We start from the raw sequence: 17,124 nt of genomic DNA, 5'->3' as shown, positions 1-17,124 counted from the left end.
TCTGCAATTTCCCCCCCAGAACATTTCTGAGGCAGTTGCACAGCGGCGATTAACCATGACATAATATGAATGTACCAGGCACTAAGCCAGCACATTGCAGTAGGCCACTTCAATAGGACACAGGCAACAAGTCCCACTGCTGAATAGAAAAGACCTTCAGAGATTGACTCTGCATCTGTATACATGTCTACTCAGAAGCAAGTCTCACTGTGCTCAGTGAAGCTTATTACCCCCTTAGTAAGAGTGCTTTGTTTTGCTGCCCTGGAGTCCATCCATTAGAATGAAAGTTCTATTTTCTGCCATTTAGGGCGTACGGTGATATGCTTATGCGTGTTTTTTAAAAGTATGCATGCTTTTGATGAACAGAATCAAAGCCTACATTAAACTTACACAAAGCTGCCTGAGTCAGGTAAGTGGTCCATTAGTCAAGTATTGCCCACTTCAGCTAGCAGATGTTCTCCAAGGCTTCAGGCAAAGGCCTCTGTCAGCTCTGTTGGTGAAGGCCATTTTAACTGGAGATGATGGGGCTGGAATTTGTGTCCTTCTGCAAAAGCTCTATCATAAAGGTGTGATCCCACCCCTGCCTTAATTACTTAATGTGAAGGACCCTTCACTATAAGGATAGGTTTTAGTGTAGGGAGAAAGGATGGGTAGGGGGGTACCTGGATGGTAGACACGTACAAAACATATGTGATGTGGAAAAATTGGATAAGTAGATGTTTTTCAGCCTCTCTCATAATATTTGTTTGGGGTGGAATAGATTTTATTAGGGTTTATAGAGAAAAATACACAACTTAATATCAAATATATTTTCCTCTTTTTTGCCCAAATGAAAACTTTGATCTAAATACATTGAAAACATAAAGAGAAGGGAAGAGAAAGGAATAAAGAAAAAGAAAGAGAAAAATTAAGAAAAATAAATAGAAAAGAGGTTAAAAGAGGGGGGGGGGATAAAATTCAGAAGATAAGGGACTTGATTCTTCATCTGTCCACCATATATAAACAATATTTACTTCATCCACTCCAGTATAATACCCAACAAAGCCAGTTTCTATAAACAAACATTATGTTCAGTCTTCAAATCCAAGTATCATTGTTTCATTTTCTTTTTCACGTAAAAAGTCGACATGAGAGGTTTCCAATCTTTAATAAATTATTAACAAGCACTTTTCTCTGATTAAAGATGCCAATTTCACCATCTTGGCTAAGTGTTGGTTTTAACAGCCATTCTTCATGGTTGGTAATAATGGGTCCTTCCATCACTGTGTATATAAAAGTCTCGCAGCCATAATCATATATGGTAATGGCCTCTCATAATATTTGAACTTGGAGGTCATCTAATGAAGCTCCGTGGTAGTAGCATCAGGGCAGACCAGAAAAAGTACATCTTCGCTCAAGGCATAGTTAAACTATGGAATTTGCTGCTGCAGGACAGCCACTCGACAGGATCACTGTTTACTCCCCCCAGAATCAGAGACAGCATTCTCTGAATACCAGTTACTGTGGAACAAGCAGTAGGAGAGTGCTTGTGGGCTTCTCAGTTACATCTGGCCGGTCACTGTGGAGCATGCTGCTGTCCCACATAGGCCTTGCACCAGCAGGGCTCTTCTTATGTTCTTGATCTCAAAATAAACATGCATGCTATTAGAGAGTTTTGTCTGTACCATGAAAACAATCCCCATCTCACCCACTCTGATGAAGGAAATGAACCATCTGGCACCGTACTTACTTCCAAGTAAATATTTTTAGAATGAGGCTGTTAGATATGATAGTTCTGGTACTGAACATTAAGATGACATTCTTTGCAGTTTCACATAGGTTTAGGTTTTTGTGTTGTGGGCATTTTATTTTAAATTTGGTCTGTAATCCATTAGCAAACAAAGCTCCTTTTCAAGCCATGTCTTGCACAGTACTGGGACCCTAACCCCCTAAGTCATTGGGATACATAGTGGACAATTTTGTTTTTGTTTTGTTTTTTACAATATTTTTTTATTAATTTTCATTAAACATACACTCATTATACATCCATACATAGTGGACAATTTTGAATAACGGTAAATGGTTTCGGAATCAAAGTGACAATGGGATTTTTAGGCTGCAATTCTATGCCTGACTACCCAGAAGTAAGTTCCATTGCTCAATTGCAAGGTCTTTACAATTTTACAACTTTACAACTCTTAAAACTTTACAAATTGTTGGAACAACAAATGAAGGTTCATAAGAAAACTGCAGAGCAAGGCTGTATATTTACTTGGGGGGAGGAAGTCAATGATGGTTTAATTGAAGCAGAATGTTTTATTTGGTGTCTTACGTCCCCACTATCAAGCAAATGTCGGCTTGTGGTTATTAGCTCCTGAACCTTACACAGGAAACATGATAAATGCCATAATGCCTGCCCTCTCCATGAACACTCAAGCATTGCCCTTTACTTTGAACTTCTCCTTCCCGCTTGCTGTTCATTAAAAACACAGTATTGATAATTACATAAATTTATTATCCTATTATTATTCAGAGGTTTTTAAAAAACAAAAACAAAATAATCATTATAGCAAATATATTTCACCCTTAGATTTTGCTTTTTCCATTTCTTTTTCTTTACTCCATGCATATAATTTGGAAAGTTAATGCCCATGCCTTCAGTTTGGGCATCTAACTTCAAGCTTCAAATGAGGGGGTGGTGGGGATGCAGCTTTTCAGCTAATTTTTCATTTAAAGTTCAAGTGATGCTTGGTTTTTTTATATTAAAAAACAACTTTTGTTTCATCAAAATAACTGAAGTGCATCCAGTCACTTCAAGAGGCACAATATTAATATCTACAAGAAGTCTAAGGTCATCACCTGTCCTGAACCACATCTGGCTGCAAGTCCCACTGGTGTACACGATTCCACGCAAATGCTAGCTCATAGGCTAACAGGTCCAAAGTCCAGTCAGGCCAGGTATCTGCTTCTTCTGCTGATCCAGGGGTCTGCAGGTCACTCTCACACAAACACAATCCCAAAGAGCTCCCTGGAAGGAGCCTCCAAGCCAGGGGTTATTGGACCATTGTTGCCAACTTACATAGCTTGCCGTTTGTATAAGTAATGGCTAACATATTAGCCCCTAATGGGAAAAACCATGGTGCTTGTCACTTCAGCATCCATCCTGAGGTGTGGTAGCAAGGAATCCCACATGACATTGCTGTATGGAAGTATCTTGATAGATCTCTGTAGTCAAGCACCAGAACTGATCGTTCTGGCATTTTGTGCATCTATCTTTGGAATCCCTGCAACGGGGTCCTTTGGGGCATCAGTTAATCCTTTTCCCCTGGTGTGTATTTGCCTCCCAGGACAAAACACCTGTGGAGCATCCTGACAGGGGTGCAAATTGCCCCTCCTCATCCTCTTGAACATTGCATTAGTGGGCAGGGAGTGGCAACTCCCTTTTTTAGATGATCAGTAGGGATAAGTTGAGGAGGGGGTCTGTGTGCATTTGTGTGTTGTGTTTGAACTGACCAAACCCACTCCTGCCCATCTATCCACTAACCCCTCTAGCCACTAGATCACAATGACTCTCAATGCTTACATAGGACAAATACTACAACACAGTTAATTTTTATCCTGAATTCATCTTTCCAGGTTTCTTGTCCTGCTGTGTAATGCCACTTTGTTCTCTTAAATACTCTTCCCTCTTTTTTAGATAGTGGCCCTCTCTTGTCTTCTACAGGATATTGCTACAGCTTAAGCCCTTGTGGGGATCTGTCCACAGTGCATTTCCATTTCCATCAATAACATGATTGTTCTACAGTGGTACCTCGGGTTAAGAACTTAATTCGTTCTGGAGGTCTGCTCTTAACCTGAAACTGTTCTTAACCTGAGGTACCACTTTAGCCAATGGGGTCTCCCGCTGCCACGTGATTTCTGTTCTCATCCTGAAGCACCTGAGGTACTATTTCTGGGTTAGTGGAGTCTGTAACCTGAAGCGTCTGTAACCTGAAGTATCTGTAACCCGAGGTACCACTGTACTACACATTGATTAGCAAAAGTCACAGTGAAAATGGTGGAAAGCAGAGTGCTGCTTGCCATTTTATTGTTCAATGATTTCCAATTTTTTGCTCTAATTTTCTAGTTCCAGAGCTCATCAGTCGTCATCTAATCCCTATTTGATTTGGGGCAATTTATAAGCAGCTGTGATAAATGAAACCTTTTCCATCATTTATGTAAACAAAGTTACAGGGCCTGGACACTGACTAAACAGTAAGCACAACTAATCATTAGAACTCTGTGACTCACTTGCTTTCTTGTTAATACCTTGGTTTAGTCATGTAACGTGGCGTCTCCAGGAGAGAAATAAAGTGGCCCTATGTTTCAAATAGGGACACGAGTGGCGCTGTGGGTTAAACCACAGAGCCTAGGACTTGCCGATCAGAAGGTCAACGGTTCGAATCCCCACGACAGGGTGAGCTCCCGTTGCTCGCTCCCTGCTCCTGCCCACCTAGCAGTTTGAAAGCACGGCAAAGTGCAAGTAGATAAATAGGTACCGCTCCAGCGGGAAGGTAAACGGCGTTTCTGTGCGCTGCTCTGGTTCGCTAGAAGCGGCTTAGTCATGCTGGCCACATGACACCCAGAAGCTGTATGCCGGCTCCCTCGGCCAATAAAGCGAGATGAGTGCCGCAACCCCTAATGGTCAGGGGTCCCTTTACCTTTACTTTATGTTTCAAATGTCACTTAAAGCAATTCTGTTCAGTAACCAATCTCATTCATATTTTTGGTTTGTTTGCCTACACAACCAATGAAATTAAACAAGATTATCAGTTGTTTTGTAGAATCACAAAGTTGGTTCATACAAAACTGTCCCGGCTTTACCAGGCTAATGCCTCTAAATTTAAATGAAATACTTCTCCAGGACCCAGAGCCTTGTGTGTGTTTGATGCTTATTTCATTTTTTAAAAAATGTTTATTAAGATTTTTTAAATACAAATGCAAAAATAATCAACAATATAGCATATATCATAACATATTTTCAAAACCTCTTTGGACTCCCTCACATCTCCCGCTCCCACTTACATCGTCTTAAATTTTAACCAGCAAATTGTCATCTTGTTTATATTCTTAGGTCCCATTCTTTTAAATATAGTCTAATAGTTCTCCAAGTGGTTTATATTTTCCTCAATCTACTTATCGTCCTAATTCCATCTAGTTTAGTGGTGGTCAATTATTTATGATCTAGCATCCTTCTTAACATTCAACCAAATTACAATATTTTTGTAAATAAGTCCTAAATTTCTTCCAGTCTTCTTCAACCCTCTCCTCTCCCAGGTCTCTACTTATTTCAACCTCTCACTTCCGCAGGATTCCCGATTCATTTATTTGCACACACAGGCACTGAAAAAAAGAGACAAGCCTTTGCAATGAGAAAGAAGAAGGGCCTATGGATCCATGGGGTTCAACCATTTAAATTTATGCTTTATACAATAATCTTGATACTCATTATCTTTTACAGAGATATTCAGTAGTGCCATGTAGATTTGAATCAAAAGGGTTAGGGCAATTCCACAAACATTCACATGCCATGAAAAGTACTCCCTTACAGCAGTACTGATTATGTATTGATAAAAGCGGCAATTCTCTTGAGTAGTTTAACAATTAATCCTTCTTCCTAGAGGACTCTGGGAAATGTGAAGGGAATAGAGGTCTCCTAACAAGTCTCAACCCCTTTAAGATACTGCGGTTCCCAGGATTGGGGGGGGGGGGCATGATAAAACAGTATGAGGCAGCTTTGATTGTGTAGTGTAAATTGGGGCCTGATATTCAGTGTATTTTGGGTAGTGTCACTTCTATTCAGAAATCAACTGCAGTTCTACAAATAATAATAATACTATCATCTGAAAAGGAAAGTAATAAAACTCAAAACCAATTGTGCTTCAGTTGTCTCTAGAGTATTTCTTCAATAAACTGTTTCATAACATATACTGAGATTTCACTTTCTGGTTGCCTCCATTTTGATGCCCCTCTTTTACTTCCTCTTGCTTTTTTTGGACTGTCAGTAGTGTAAGCATACGATACTTGCCAAATGAGTGAGCATATGCTTGCCAAAAGTGATTTCAATAATTTGGTCCCTTGATCCAAATTTCTGGCATCAGCATGTCAGGATGCACGAAACTGTCATCGTATCTCTGCAACGTTTCTGTAACATGTTTCTGAGGCAATTAGAAGACCTATTTTAATCAACCATTTGCTTACTGAGTCACTAAGCCTTAGGTCTAGGCCACTTATACCTATGAGCCTCACTGACATACTTAGACAGTAAAGCTCTCCTGGCTTGCTTCCAAATATTCCCATCTGAACCCCACTAAAGTCAAATGAACTCTTCCAAGGCTAATCCCAAAATGGCAGGTCATGGCCTAACATTGTAACTTTCGCGCAACTTGCTCTAGAGTAGCAGCTGTGATTATCATTGGGATAAGTATGGAGAATTGTGGTCTTATTGCCTTCACGGTTACATTTTCCCTAACCTTCCCTGTATAGAAATGCTCCCCCCCCCCCCCCCGCCACTTGTTATGGCAGAAGAAGGAAACTGCCTATTACAGAAGGATTGTTGAAACCGAGTAGATATAAAATGCTGTCAGAGACACATAGTAAAGACCCTGAAAATAGAGAAAAGTCTTGTTTTGTTTTCTCAACTTGCTCTATTGAAGTCATCTGAGGTGCTACTAGGAACAACAGCAGCTAAAGGATTCTCATATCAAATAGTGAGTTTTAAATGGATTCTATCCTTTTATATAAACGAAGTCCCCCCCCGCCCTTAGAGCTAAAAGTTAGTTGAAGCAAACAGAAAACTTTACACCGGGAGGGGAAATTGTTTACTGAAAATGGATAGATGCATTAAAGTATATTTTCTCGCTGGCTATATTTTATTGTATAATTCATTTAATAGCTGTTGTTTCTTGTCCTACTTTTCAGGAGAATCTCTTCACAAAGCAGCAAATGTCAGGGATGATAACAATACAAAACACAATGTCAAATGTTAAAATTTGATGCTAAAAGCTCTCCCACCCACACCCACCTTCGCAGGTTGTATACCACTCCTTTCTTAAGGTACGCATCCAATCCTAGACTACAGCCCCCAAAATCTCACCGCACTATGTAGAATTTCATAGTGCTGATTTTGCAATGCCAGTAACGACAGGTAGGGATGGACAGTGCCGTTCACCTGGCCTCCCCATCAGTGAAGATGTTGCCACTTAACATGAGGCAGAAGAGGAGGATCAGAGTTGTGGTAGCACACCAGTGGGTACCTCCTGTAGGAGGGGCCACACCTACAGGGACCCTTCAGCATATTTCTAATGCAACTACCCTAGAAAAATGTCTGATTGAAGTGGGGTTAAGGTGACATGCAACCATGGCTCCTTAAAAAGGAGGGGGAAGGGTTACATGGGACCTGCTTTATATATATAAAAAGCTCTCCAGATTAATCACCAGCATGTCTGGACACAGCTGGAAATGTTCCCCATTTTGAATCCTGGAGACCTGGTGTCAGTCAGCATGCAACAGATGGAAGCTGTGCATCTCCCAAGTGAGCAATCCCAGACACTTTGGGGCTACATCCAGACTGCATGTCCATAGTGCTATGGGTCTGAGGGCGGGAAAGGATCCTCTGAAAATTCCTGGGTGATTGGTTCTCCTCATAGTTTCTCAAATTAGTAAATGTGGGGTTTGATCAAGGGGTTTAGCAAAGCCTTAAAGAAGAAGAAGAAAAGTAAGTCAAGCCAGCTTCCTCAAGAGCTTGTCTTGGAGTGGTGGCGCCAAAGAACAAAGGCAGGTGATGGCAGAGTCATTACCCTGACAAAAGGTGAGACATTTGGCGTCAGACAAGAAGGTTCCTCCCTCAGCTGTGTGTGTATGTGTGTGTGAATTAGCAAAAGACAAGAGCAGAGTTGGGAGGGGGAGGTTGCCAGGGTAACAGGGGGTGCGATGCCGCCACAAAAATAACTGTGTCCTTTCAAACTGAGGTTTTTGAGCGAGGGTTTGGGGGAAGGATAAAAGGAACGGTCAGCTGGCATGAGTGCTAAAATGTCAAGGGAAAGGAAGATACAGAATTGCAGCGGAAATTGTTTGTTGAAATAAGATGAAATTGAGAAAGATAATAAGATAATAAGTTTTAATTAATTGGAGTAAAGGGTTGCTGAAAAACTGTAAAATAAGGATGCAAAAAGGGGGAGGTATGGGGAAGTCCGAGAAAGAAGGCTTATGAAAATGAGGTTATGAAATCATATCTGTGTGTTTGTTTTTGTTTGTCGATGTATGTTGTTTTGTCTTAAAATTGGAAAATTAATAAAAATTATATATATATATATATATATATATATATATATATATATATATATAGGAACGGTCAGCTGGCTAGGAGAGGCTGCACCAAAAGATTGGGGGAAGCATGAGTGGCTGCTGCTTGATGAAACTACGAGACGAGCAAAAAGAAACACTCTTGGGGTGTAACGTTCTGCATTCCCTCCATCAAAACCCAGGTTGAAAATATGTGTAAACAAACCATATTCCTCAAAGGCACTCATTTCCGCTGTGCCTCAGTCCAAAGGACATGGTTAAGTGTCATGTCCCCTGGACCCTTGCTACCACTCGGCAGAGATTGGGGTGGCCTGTAACAAGATATACATCCAACTACTTAAAAGCACCCCATGGTCAGGAGGAGGAGGATCTGAGTGAACGTCATTGGATAACTGTAGAGCTGAGCTGAAATTTCTCAGAAAACATTTGTTGAGAAAATTCCTGAGGTGGAAATCCCCCCCCCCATTCTCCCCATCCTGTTAATAGAGGTTGCTTTGCAGAGTTTTCTCCAGTTATCATATTATCCACCATTTATTTTGGCTGCCACCCTTTCCCCCATGCAGAATGATCCTAGATCCGGGGCACAGTGGAGGAGGCAAAATGGTGGCCAGGCTGGCAACAGGTTGTCAGGCAGCAGCAGCACACCAAAACAACAACAACAACAAACCTTAAGAGGGAAAAGAGAAAAAAGCTGTGCTCCTGACCCTGCTCATGGTGAATCACATCCCTGTGAAACCATTAGAGAATTTCTCCTCAGCCCAGATAAATTTTGTGAAATGGTTCCCTAGTTTCTCTGCTCACAAACAGAGAATTTCAAGAAGCCAAGGAGTACAGTTCTGGTTAACTCTGACTTGTAAGCATAGGTGCCAACTCCTAGGGGCTGAGGCACTTTGGCCTCCCCCCAATGTTTTCTTAGGGGGTCAGGACCCCCATTGTTCAGAGGACAAATGCAGAGTGTGGCTCAGTGGGTCCTGTTGTTGCTGCTACCACTGGCTGGAGGCGATTTCCCCCAACTTTCCAATGTGTGGCAGGGGGAGAGGAGGATGGGGTCCACTGGCTGCTGGGGCCGTGCTGCCACTGTGTTCAACTCTGCCCCGTGACTCCACATAAAGTCATGTGATGCCCTGCATGTGACACCAGGATGTCGTGTCGGGCCTCCACAATGTTTTTGAGAAGCTGGCACCTCCGCTTGTAATTGCTCCTTTTTTAAAATAAAAAGAATTCTATTGATTCTGGACACTGTAGAAATGTATACCCTCCAAGAATACTCCTCCTGCTCAAGAAATCATGAAGACTTGTAGAATTTAAGAGCTATAGATTTTATATCAAGGGCAGGAAAGTGTTTCCTTTCATTACATTTACAATAAGAAATTAACCTCCAGGGTATCTACTTAATTTCATAATATATAGACTGGAACGCTAATAATGTGAGTCTTCTAAAATGCAATACGGAAGCAACTGACCCATTGCTCCGATGGGAGTTTTCTGGAAAATGTATCACCAAAAAAAAAAGTAAAACAAAGAAGATTTCGAGTTAACAAGCACCAACGTGTCACTAGCTCCAGTGCCCCGTGTGATTGGGAGCTCACAAAGGCGAATGTTGGTAATTCTAATGCTGTTAGAGTTCATTGGCAGGACTCTCTCTATAGCACTTTGTTGTTATAATAAAGTGGCAAGATAAATCAACAAGGCAAACCCTTTTAGTGTAGAGTCCTAAGTCTGAAAACAAGGGGGGATTTTATTCACACCCAGTGGTTATGTAAAACAATCAAGAAACTTTGAGAAATGGCTACAGGTATAATAAAGGACACGTCTAAAATCAAATGAACATCAGTACCAAAACTTTGCCTGTTAAAGTTTGTTAAACTTATTATAAACTTCCCAACTATCTATGTGCCAATTATGTATTGACTGTTTGCAGCTGGAATCAAATGAGCAAGATTTTAGAAAGTAAGTAAAACCAGGCTAGGCGAATAAGGTTTGGGATTTGTTATCACTGGTTAAACTGACATCTTATCAAAAACAAGAGTGCTTTAGAGAGATGAGGGTGGGGGGGATTCTGTGTTGGAGCCACCACCACCTTCTAACCTCCAAGTGATTTGCAAAGCAGGAAATGGGAGGAAAGTGAAGAGAAACACAATTTTCCTACCTTTTCATTCCATTATTTCTAGAAGGTCCATGGGATGCCATTTACTTTGCCAGTTCCTGGCCTGGTGTAGTTGAAGGTTGTTGTTTGGATATTATTAGTGGAACATGGAGACTTAACATCCTGCCCCCAATATCTCCTATCATGCCCTTGTTTGGACCACCAGCAGCAGCAGGACAATGACCAGTAATGATAACTGTGGCATGGACATTGCTAAAGGAACCCACCCTGAGTTAAATAGTTTGTGACAGCTGTAAATATCCTAGTTTCAAGGAAAGTGACTGAGAGGGTGGTGTCAGGGAAATTGCAGGATCAAATCAGCCTTGGTGGCCCTGTGGGATTGCCTTTACAGTGGTACCTCAGGTTACATACGCTTCAGGTTACATACGCTTCAGGTTACAGACTCCACTAACCCAGAAATAGTGCTTCAGGTTAAGAACTTTGCTTCAGGATGAGAACAGAAATCGTGCTCCAGTGGCACGGTGGCAGCAGGAGGCCCCATTAGCTAAAGTGGTGCTTCAGGTTAAGAACAGTTTCAGGTTAAGAACAGACCTCCGGAACAAATTAAGTACTTAACCCGAGGTACCACTGTATTGAGGAGTGTGCTTTTCCTCCTAGATCTGCCTTTTGATGCCATCAACCATGGAATCCACCTGGACCAGCTCTGTAAGATAGGTATCAGGAACATCCATTCCATAGAGAGTAGCCTTGAGGGATCTCTCTTCAGTTATGCTGTGGAGTTCCACAGGGATGATCCTGCTGCCAATGCTATTTAACCTCATATGAAGTTGCTGGGGGCAGTCATTTGGGGATTTGGAACATGATGTCATCAATATGCTGGTGACGCCCGATTCTGTTTCTCCATAACATCTGAACCAGTTGTAGCTGTGCAGGAACTGGACTGGAGCCCGGGCACAGTGGTAGGCTGGACGAAGGCCAATAAACTGAGCTTGAGTCCTAATAAAACAGAAACCCAAACGAACACAAAGCGTGCTTTGCTCCTTGCTTACATCCTTTATCAATGATGGCTTCTCCACAGGAATAAGTAGTTCTTATCCCTTATACAGTGGTGAATCATTTACGCATCTTCCTTAGTACCATAACTAACAGGCACACACAAGATCGAGTATTTTAAGGCTATTTACAAGGATGAGGTGAAGTGTTACCTGCCGAAAGACAAAGGTGAAGAAGAGGTTCTAGTCCCAAATAAGGTGTTTTAATATGGTTTGAGTGGTTTGCTTTAAGTATAGAAACTGAGCTTATTCTACCCTTGTAGAGGTAGGCTTAAGTAATAAAGGCATGGGTAAATAAAAATGTCTTAGCCTGGTGCTTAAACTGACAGTGACAATGTCTAACCACGTTTCCCCAGAGAGGCCATTCCACAAGCAGGGCGAGGGTGGGACACTGAAATGGGCCACAATCTTGTGTCGCTGACCTCTGAAGAGGCATGCAGAAAAGGGGCTCTGATGAAAAAGCTTTTGCCTGGTACCTAAAAATGGATAAAGATGGTGGCAGGCAAGCCTCCATGGGGAAAGAACATCCCATAAGCAGGGAGCCACCACTATAAAGGCCCTTTCTTGTGTTGCCAACCTCTGAACCTCCTCCAGAGGAGGGAACATGGAGAAGGCCCTCAGATGACAACGACAGGGTCCAGGGTCAGTTTGTGTGGGGAGAGGTAGCCCTTGAGATACTGGGGTTCTGAGCCGCATAAGGCTTTATAAGTCAAAACAAAGAACTTTGAATTGAGCCCAGAAATGAATTGGCAGCTAGAGGCCATTGGGCCAGTGTTTGGTCTGTGTTTTGTACATTTGTAAGTTGGGAGATATAATTTTAAAAAATGAAGAAGTAGTTAGGAAAGAAAAGATTGGGGAAACAAATGCAGTACATATTTGTTTATCTCAGCATCCATCTGGGCTCAGGAAGCATGTGCCAAGCTTCCTGTATTACCTTACCCTTTTATGCACTGCATTCTTGCCAGTAAGCAAACACCTTCAGTCTGTATAAATAAAAGAACAGCGAAGGATCCACTGTCCTTCCATTACTGAGAATACTTATGGAATCAAATTCATAGGAACAGTCCAGATCTGAGACATTACTGCTTTACAGGTGATGGAATTGCCATTTGAAAAAGGGGTGCCAAATCCATTCCTTCGTCAGTCAACTAAGGAAAAGCTGATGATCTAAACAGATCCCCTTTCTGGCTTGTTTGGATTGACCGCAGTGGGGTAGTTTTGGGATGCACGGCGTATTATTTATAAAGCTACAGAGGCACTCCGTCTTCTACACAAAAGTCAGCTATTTACAACTCAACTGCGCAAGACCCCTTTGGAGATCTGCTGGAGCAGATGTCAAGAAGAAGCTGCCTGAGAAATGTTGAAAATGAGAAGCGCTAGAGATGGCTTCAGGGAGCAATGCATCACACAAAGCCTAGGAGAGCTGAGGTCAGAGAATCCCCATGTATGGCTAGAGAAGCCATCCAACGTGTCAGGAAGACATTAGCTAGACGCAGAGCAACTGTAGGGGAACTCTTAAGAAAGGGTCAAAGGATCAGGTGAAAAGACGACAGACAAGAGCCATGGGATGCTGGAAGAAGTACAAAAGAAGCAGGAAATGAAACAGATATTATTCAAAATGAGAAAATCTTGCCTGGCTTCAGCAAGCAGCCTCTCAGACATTTAAAGCAGCCCGGCTGAACAGCAATACAACCTGTTCGATATGAAAGATCTTGCATTTTTTCCACCATTCTATAACCCAGGGGCATCATTCTTGAGCAATCTGTGGACCAGATTGTCAGCCCTTTCTGTCAACTTACCGTAGTTTAACAGATTCCACAGAAAACACCAGATTCTGTATCCTTTACAATCTACCCCTGTTCCTATGCCTGTAAACAAGGTTTCTAGTCTATGTATACTGCCTGTGGAACAGCGTCAGCTCTTGGTTTTGGTGGGCCCTTAGGCAAGATACTGTCCATGGGGCCCCATCCCCTCAGAGAACAAAGCAATTCCAGGGGATTCTTGGCATTGTGTCCCCTACTTCACTCTACATGAAAGGGCGTCCCATGATCTTCTTTTTTCAATGAGAATTTACTCTATGTGCAAAGGTCTCCAAAATGATTCTCTTATCTTTTCCTTCCACTCCATCACTAGCATTAAAAGACATTTTACTGCCCCTGTATCCTTCTGGATACCTTTCACCCCATACCACACAGCCAAGTTATATAACATGCCAAAAATATTAGTCCACATTCCCATCGAAAGGGTAAGATTTTTTAAGTGGTCCACATATCAGTTAAACTCATGTAATATGTTCTGCCATGGTCCAGTTCAATACATTACTTCTTCTTCTTTTTAAAGAGCTAATTTAATGTCTGAATACTTTGGGAATGGAGAACCTGTGGTCCTTGATATGTTGCTCCTCTCATCTCTAACCATTGGCCATGCTGGCTGGGGCTAACAAGAGTTTGAGTTTGGTAACATCTGAAAGGCTATCTGTTCTCCATCCCCATTACAGTAGCAGAGGTCTTGGACAGGACTTTTTCAAAACATTATATTTGAGATAAATCCAATTGCAGTGATGACTTTTTCTAGCTCCTTGGAGAAATCCATAAAATGGATAACCAGAGAGCAGCATAAGAAGTGTTTAAAACAGATTCCCATTGCTAGTATTATTTGTATTTAGGGTACATGGTAGCACTTATGAGAGATGCGAACAATGAACTGGAAGACAATAAGAAGTAGAAATGTTGTTATCGCCGAAGCGACTCAGACCACCAGAAAAGAGAAAATGAGAGTTTTTTGCAAGCTCTGTTCCTTGGCAATATACATGACTCCACAGATCTTTCAAGAGGCCCATTGACAGAAAGGTTTTCGAAAAGTGAACAGAACTATGAATGAACGCATCTGCTGGCAAGATAAGATATGTATCTGAACATTCATTCATTCAGGTCCTGTGGGGGTAGAGATTTACAAGAGTCTTGTGAAATGAAATTATTTAGCACAGGACAAGTCTGTCATTTAATCAGTTGTTAATGAGGAGATTTATGAAGTCTGGACATATTAAGTGTGATTCCAGGACATATGTGGAAACATATAACCAAATCCCATTTGTAGGATTTTCTTTTCAAAATCACTTCTTGGTCTTGTAAAGCAGATGGCAGCATTGACCGAAAGACTCCAAAATAGGTAACTGTGGGATCCTTAAATCTCAGTAGGGTCCCAGAGTGCTGGGGTATTCCGTGGCAAGCATATGGAACAAAAAGAAATTTATCAACAGCTATTAGTCATGGTAATTAACCTTATGCAGGCATCTGATATGAGTTTCTCAGATGAATCCACATGGTCATAAATGGGCACACAAACATACACAATTTGGGGTTTAACTGAGTGGTGCCATTTGGGAAGGACTTTGGGGACAGACTTCCAGGGTCCCACTCTGAGCCACTCTGAAGGTCACCCAGAGCAGCAGGCCTAGGTCACCCACATGTTGAAGCAAGCAAAGCAGAGATACGGGACCTTGCGAGCCTCATTTCACCCACCAGATCTCCCAATTTGGCCCATAAGGCTATTTTGCCCACCTACCCTACATCTAGAAGAGAGGGGACCCTCTAAGATCATTTGAAGGGAAATAATACACATTAGCCATCTAAGGAGACACCACTGTGAAGACCATTAATCCAGAGTCATCTAAATGCACCTCTGAACTATCTTTATGAAAACATTGGCAAATGTTTTGGTATTTCCAAGCCGTTTCCATCACTCATAACGATATCATTGGCTCAGGGCCACAATACCTCAAGGACCACCTCTGTGTTCATATATAATCTGAGGCCTTTCTTCATGTGTCTCTTCCACAAGAGGTCCAGAGGGTGGCAACACGAGAATGGACCTTCTCCGTAGCAGCTCCCCATTTGTGGAATGTTCTCCCCAGGAAGGTTTGTCTGGTGTCTTCACTATATATCTTTAACTATTTGTGCTTTTACCTTGTATTTTATCTTGTGAACCACCCTGAGATCTTAGGATGAAGGGCGGTATATAAGTCAAATAAAAAAATAATCATTGGACACAGAGTCAGGTCCAAATCCCTCTGCCGAACCTTATGAGCAGCTATCCCTCCATGCAGTTCTGAGTGCAGCCTCCTTATTTGGCAAATGGCTTTAGTTCTAGTGACTGGTGGAGGCAGATGCAGCTGTTTTACTCCTCCTCCCATTATCTATCTGCAATAGCTGTGATGAGGGCTTGGCAGTGGCAGAGCTGACAGCGTCAGGTGTTAGAATTAGCAGGAGAGACCTAACATACCTCTCCCTCTGTAGCCCTACATTTGCCTCCGCCATGAAGGAGGAAATGGAAAGGAAAAGTCAAGTGGGGTGACTCTTCTCTGGTTCAGGAGTCCCAAGCATCAAAACACTTGCCTTGGGTCTCAGGAACTTCTATGACATCTCAATTGGAACCCCTTGGGAACACAGTGTGAAGTAAGATGGTGTCTTCTTATGAAGAGTGAGTAACTTTAAATCAAGTGGGCCAAACACTTAAAGCTTCTGAATGTTATCCTCAGTTTGGAAACTAAACAAAAATACTTGGATAGCAAGTTAATTGCTCTATGCCATGTGCTACCACCCACTGAGATCTGGCAAGTAAGCTGATGTTAATCCACTGCAAGCAGAATCTTGTGAATTTATTGGCACTAACAAGCCAAGATCATAGTACTCAACCAGTACTTCTGCTATTTTACATTATGCTTGCCCACTTTTCTCTGTACTGCTTAATTGTTAAGACAAATGACCAACCCTATTTTGATCTGAAGAACTACCAGCTCCCATATGAACCTGCCCACTCCCTTGGGACTGTAATCAGAATCTGTGCTGCAGGTACTACCATATTCACAGGCGAACCAGGTAAGAACTGGAAAGGGAGCCTTTGTGGTAGCAGCTTTGCGACTGCTCAAGAGATGCTCAACTGGCACATACTTTATGAATGTTCTGATGCCCATGAAGATAATTTTGTTCTCTGCACTTGCTAATGGATGACTGGCTTCAACCTTGTTGTTCTGCTTTGATTGCTTCTAGCTTGGATAGCTCAGTGGACAGAGGCTACTTGTAAGAAGAGTTGAAAGACCATCTGGAACACAGTGAGCAATGGCACTGGGGTCTGTAGGAGAAAGTGGAAATTTAAAAAGAAAATAAAAATCACCTCCACTCTTCCTTCAACAGGAGACTCTGTTAGATCTCTGTATCTTCTGTTCTAAAAAGGAGCCTTTCTGTTCGCTGAATGGCAAGTCTGGATCCAGCCAATTTACCTATATTTTCTAAATGAAGAAGCAGTTCTATATATACACACATTAATAAGACTATTCAACTGCTGAATTTGCAGTTGGGTCTTATTGCATTTTATCTGTTTTCTTGTTGGCAATAGTAACTATGTATGACTCCCACTCTGGAATAGTTAACCTGAAATCTGTCAACAGTATCTTCTGTTGCCAAGTTTGGATCGGGGGAAAAATTGGTGAGCACCCAGCATGGTGCATGTCAGCAGGCCCATAAAATATGCCTGGCATTGCGCTGTACGAACTCAGATTGAGTCATTGCAAATTCACATTGACTGCAGAGAAAGAGAAACAAATGCTAGATGGTAGCAAGGGCAGTAAATATTATCACCTCAAAT

The sequence above is a fragment of the Podarcis cretensis genome, assembly GCF_951804945.1.
Source record: "Podarcis cretensis genome assembly, chromosome: 6".
Classification (NCBI taxonomy): Eukaryota; Metazoa; Chordata; class Lepidosauria; order Squamata; family Lacertidae; genus Podarcis; species Podarcis cretensis.
This window is presented reverse-complemented; position numbering follows the sequence as displayed.